This window comes from Podarcis erhardii (genome assembly GCF_964252035.2).
Source record: "Podarcis erhardii genome assembly, chromosome: 4".
Lineage (NCBI taxonomy): Eukaryota > Metazoa > Chordata > Lepidosauria > Squamata > Lacertidae > Podarcis > Podarcis erhardii.
In genome coordinates, this window is record NC_138508.1 from 37,832,890 (window position 1) to 37,838,889 (window position 6,000).

Consider the following 6,000-nt stretch of genomic DNA (forward strand, 5'->3'; position numbering starts at 1 on the left):
ATTATACCCCACCCATCTGGCTGTGTTTTCCCACAGTATATAACGGGCAGCTTACAGCACATTAAAATGGTAAAACATTAGAATACTAAAATATCAAACATTAAACCTTCCCTGAACAGGGCTGCCTTCAGATGTCTTCTAAAAGTCAGGTAGTTGTTTATTTCCTTGACATCTGATAGGAGGGTGTTCCAGAGGGTGGGCGTCACTACCAAGAAGGCCCTCTGCCTGGTTCCCTATAACCTTACTTCTCATAGGGAGGGAACCACCAGAAGGCCCTTGGAGGTGGACCTGTGTCCAAGCTGAATGATGGGGGTGGAGACACTCCTTCAGGTACACTGGGCCAAGGCTGTCTAGAGCTTTAAAGGTTACTCCCAGTCACCAGTCTAGCTGCCGCATTCTGGATTAATTGCAGTTTCTGGGTCACCTTCAAAGGTAGCTCCATGTAGAGCAGTGTTTCCCAACCTTGGGCCTCCAGCTGTTTTTGAACTACAATTCCCATCATCCCTGACCACTGGTCTTGCTAGCTAGGGATGATGGGAGTTGTAGTCCAAAAACAGCTGGGGGCCCAAGGTTGGTAAACACTGATGTAGAGCATGTTGCAGTAGTCCAAGCGGGAGATAACCAGAGCATGCACCACTGTGGCAAGACAGTCCCTGGGCAGATAGGGTCTCAGCCTGCGTACCAGATGGAGCTGGTAGACAGCTGCCCTGGATACAGAATTGACATGCGCCTCCATGGACAGAGTGAGTCCATAATGACTCCCAGGCTGCACACCTGGTCCTTAAGGGGCACAGTTACCCCATTAAGGACCAGGGAGTCCCACACACCTGCCTGTCCCCTGTCCCCCCAAAACAGTACTTCTGTCTTGCCAGAATTCATCCTCAATCCGTCAGCTGCCATCCATCCTCCAGCCGCCTCCAGACACTCACACAGGATATTCACCACCTTCACTGGTTCTGATTTAACATAGTGGTAGAGCTGGGTATAAGGGAATAATTTGGTTTTGGGGATTTCTGCACAAGTCCCTATTTTTATCATGGACAAATGAAGGCAGAACTGCTACCAAAATATGCTTATTTGATAGCATTTTTGAAACTTGCTAATCATAGTGATAGCTGACATTTGTTCATTCATTGATTTGCTGACTGCTTAGTCACCAAGAGCCATTTCACAGAATCATAGAATCATAGAATCATAGAATCATAGAATCTTAGAATCATAGAATCATAGAGTTGGAAGAGACCACAAGGGCCATCGAGTCCAACCCCCTGCCAAGCTGGAAACACCATCAGAGCACTCCTGACATATGGTTGTCAAGCCTCTGCTTAAAGACCTCCAAAGAAGGAGACTCCACCACACTCCTTGGCAGCAAATTCCACTGTCTCTTACTGTCAGGAAGTTCTTCCTAATGTTTAGGTGGAATCTTTTTTCTTGTAGTTTGGAACCATTGCTCCGTGTCCGCTTCTCTGGAGCAGCAGAAAACAACCTTTCTCCCTCCTCTATGTGACATCCTTTTATATATTTGAACATGGCTATCATATCACCCCTTAACCTCCTCTTCTCCAGGCTAAACATGCCCAGCTCCCTTAGCCGTTCTTCATAAGGCATCGTTTCCAGGCCTTTGACCATTTTGGTTGCCCTCCTCTGGACACGTTCTAGTTTGTCAGTGTCCTTCTTGAACTGTGGTGCCCAGAACTGGACACAGTACTCCAGGTGAGGTCTGACCAGAGCAGAATACAGTGGCACTATTACTTCCCTTGATCTAGATGCAATACTCCTATTGATGCAGCCCAGAATTGCATTGGCTTTTTTAGCTGCCACGTCACACTGTTGGCTCATGTCAAGTTTGTGGTCAACCAAGACTCCTAGATCCTTTTCACATGTACTGCTCTCAAGCCAGGTGTCACCCATCTTGTATTTGTGCCTCTCGTTTTTTTTGCCCAAGTGCAATACTTTACATTTCTCCCTGTTAAAATTCATCTTGTTTGTTTTGGCCCAGTTCTCTAATCTGTCAAGGTCATTTTGAAGTGTGATCCTGTCCTCTGGGGTGTTAGCCACCCCTCCCAGTTTGGTGTCATCTGCAAATTTGATCAGGATGCCCTTGAGTCCATCATCCAAGTCATTGATAAAGATGTTGAATAAGACCGGGCCCAAGACAGAACCCTGTGGCACCCCACTAGTCACTCTTCTCTAGGATGAAGAGGAACCATTGATGAGCACCCTTTGGGTTTGGTCAGTCAGCCAGTTACAAATCCACTGAGTGGTAGCATAGTCAAAACTGCATTTTACCAGCTTCTTTACAAGAATATCATGGGGCACCTTGTCAAATGCCTTGCTGAAATCAAGGTAGGCTACATCCACTGCGTTACCTTCATCTACCAGGCTTGTAATTCTGTCAAAAAACGAGATCAGGTTAGTCTGACATGACTTATTTTTCAGAAATCCATGCTGACTATTGGTGATCACAGCATTCCTTTCTAGGTGCTCACAAACTGTTTGCTTAATGATCTGCTCCAGAATCTTCCCTGGTATTGATGTCAGACTGACTGGGCGGTAATTATTTGGGTCCTCTCTTTTCCCCTTTTTGAAAATAGGGACAACATTTGCCCTCCTCCAGTCTGCCGGGACTTCGCCTGTTCTCCAGGAATTCTCAAAGATGACTGCCAGTGGTTCTGAGATCACATCTGCCAGTTCTTTTAATACTCTTGGATGCAGTTCATCTGGCCCTGGAGACTTGAATACATCTAAACTAGCCAAGTATTCTTGTACTATCTCCTTAGTTATTCTGGGCTGTGTTTCCTCTGCTGAATCATTTGCTCCAAATTCTTCAGGTCGGGCATTGTTTTCTTTATCGGAGAATAAGTTATATTTCAAATAAGTTGAAATGGGTTATACAGAAAGCATTTGTTTAAAAATGAATAAATAAGAAAACATTTATGTGCATGCAACCCAGATGTTGAGATCATGCATGATGATTACACAAAAATACATTTCACTTGGTACCAGCTTCCCAATAATGTACACCAGATGTATGCATAGGAAAAGAAGTATGCACATGATTCTCACATGTGGTAGACTCACATGGGTTACTCTTTTCTGTCCCTATTATATGCCACAACAGAAATATGAACAGGCCTTAAAATGCCAGGCTGCTAAAGGTTCCTCACTTTCCCACCTTAGTGTCTGGGGCAGGCATAGGCAAACTCGGGCCCTCCAGATGTTTGGGACTACAATTCCCATCATCCCTGACCACTGGTCCTGTTAGCTATGGATGATGGGAATTGTAGTCCCAAACATCTGGAGGGCCGGAGTTTGCCTATGCCTGGTCTGGGGTATGAGGTCTAATCCCTGACACTTCTCATTTCTCCCTGGTGGAACCCATATCAATAGACTTGCTGTTTTTAATGGCAGTCTGAAGTGTTGTTAGCTACTTAAAGGACTCAGGGCACAGCCCCATGGTACAAATTTGCATGCGCACATGCTAATTTATAGGCACACATGCCTCTGCAAAATTAAGATCCTGGGTGACTCAACTGTCCTCTTAAGCAAAGTTTTTAAAAAGTGGGGGCGGGGGAGGAGATAGTTTAATTGGTAGATATGAGGCTCTTAATCTCAGGTTCATGGCTTCAAGTCATATGTTGGGCAAAAGATTCCCGAATTGCAGGGGCTTGGACTACATAACCCATGTGCTCCCTTCCAACTCTACGTTTCTATGATTCAAAGAGAATCTAGCTCAACTACAGAAGACTAGGACTCAGCTGTCTGTGCCACTTCTTTACAACACCCCTGAGCACAGCTGTTTTCTTCCTTATGTTTCTACAGTAATGTTATTTTAAAAAGATAAAAGTTCAAGTGTGTGCATGTTTTTTTAAAAAGGAAAGAAATGGTATAGATTTTAAAAACAAAGCCGAGCTGCTTTTAGCAAATCCCACTAAGACTGGATATATTAGAGGAAAGTTACAATGTGTGCTCATTCTATCATTTTTATCTACACACATTTTACAAAGGATGGGGCTGGGTGGTGAGGATTGTGTATGTTTACTTTCGACAGTCGAGAGGGGCACAAAGCTTTTGATTCCAATTTTAGGTCCCAGTCAACTGCCTCAGGCAGTACATATATATGATGGCAAAGAGCGCCTCTTCAAAAACATCCAGAAATTATTTTGATGTATCTTGCTTGACTAGACAGTTTGATTTCATCCTCGTGCCACTGGCAATTGCTGCTTCTTGATTCTGCCTCAGAATTCTAAATTACTGTACCTTAAGCAAACATTTTTTCTTTTAAGTATCCAAGCTGCAGTGTGTAAAGTTTACCCACTTGGTAAAGAAGGAGGACCGAGGAATCCTAACTAGGGACCAGAAGGCATGGAGCAGCAGATGCTCCACCCCTTCCAGAACTTTCTGTCTCCTGGGTAGGGTCCTTTTTGTGTCTTCCTTGCTGTGGAAGGGCTTGGACTGGCTTAGAATCCAGCAGATCCATGGCCCTCCTAGCTTTGACCCCACCCCATTTTGTGGCACTTCACTGTTGATAATGCCACCCCTCATCATGCTTTCTGCAACAGGAGCCTCTGTGGTGGTGAAATCTCCCTGTTGGCAGAGGCCTGTTGATGTGGATGACTGCTAAATCCTAACCGCCTCCAGTGGCATAGAATCAAGCTATCCCAGCTTGAGGCTTGCAGCCTGAAAGAGATGAGAGGCAATGTTAGGATACTTGTAGGGAAGGCCTCCTGGAATTCTAACAGTGGGGAAAACCTTAGTAAGGTTGCCTAAGTAAGGGCTACAAAATCAGCAGTTCCTCCTTCTCATACCTGTTTGCAGGAGTAGAAAACTATCTGGATTTCACATCAGTCTCTAAACTCATGTGTAGCATAAGACAGTCAAGGAACAACGCTTCTTGCAACACTTAGATTTGAAAGGGTCTGTACACCCACAAAATGCACATTGTGTTTTTTAGGATCTCCAGTAAAGACCCTCTCACCAGGCCTGACTTTCCACAAATGTGTTAATCTGGTGTTCTTCTGGGCTCCTTACTAAAATCTCTTTTTCTGGAGAATAGAATTTTCTGGTGTCAGATTTTCTTTCCTTCTCTTCCTGCCTTGGAGATTTTTCTTTTTTTAAAAAAAAACACACAGCAAAACAATGTATCATGCTGCTGGAATGTAAGCTAGAGCGAAAGTCAGAATTTGGCTAAAGGTTAGTTTGTCTGAAAGAGCCTTGTGGTTTCATGTTCTCTAATACGGGCAAAGCACAACACAGGAGTAGCAAGGGGTGGCGTGTCCTGTTTCTCCGCTTGAGGTGAAACAGGAAGTGCCACCTTGACCTGACCTGCCACTTCTGTTCCCTCCACCATACCTGTAGCTGCCAGCATTGCTTTTCCACCTTCCCTGCTCTCTCGGCTTCGGGCAAAGAAGCAGTGCTGGAATTGGTGCCAATTTCAGGTGAGATCTCACCAAAATCACAGAGGATTTTGTGTGCTGAAAAGATCTCGTGCAATTTTGTAAGCATTTTCACCTGAATTCGGTGGCAATATTGGTGCTGATACTGGCATCACTTCTGTGCCAACAGCAAGACACCCATGGGGCTGTTGCCTTGTAGGCTTCTACCACCTGAGGCAGCCACCTCAGTTTGCTTAATGGCAAAGCCGGCTCTGGCCTGTGCTAACATAAGGCAGAGTGAGGCAGCTGCTTCAGGTGGCAAATGGGAACTGGACAGAGCTGTGTGTGCCACCTGGCCTTCCCTCTGCTCCTTAAGCTAGCCTTCTACCCTCAGGTGAGGTGGAAGAAATGTTGAAGTAAGATTAAACAGCCAGTCTTGTCAGCTTTTGTACACAGACTGGGTGTACACAGACTTTGTGTCAGGTAGCAACATTTATTGGGTTGGTCCTGAAATTGGATTAAATGGGAACTATTCTCATAGAATCTATATCATCATCATTATTTTAAGCCTTGAGAAAACAACTACCAATTTCCACTAGCACCTTTTTATTTTGCATTAGCTCAC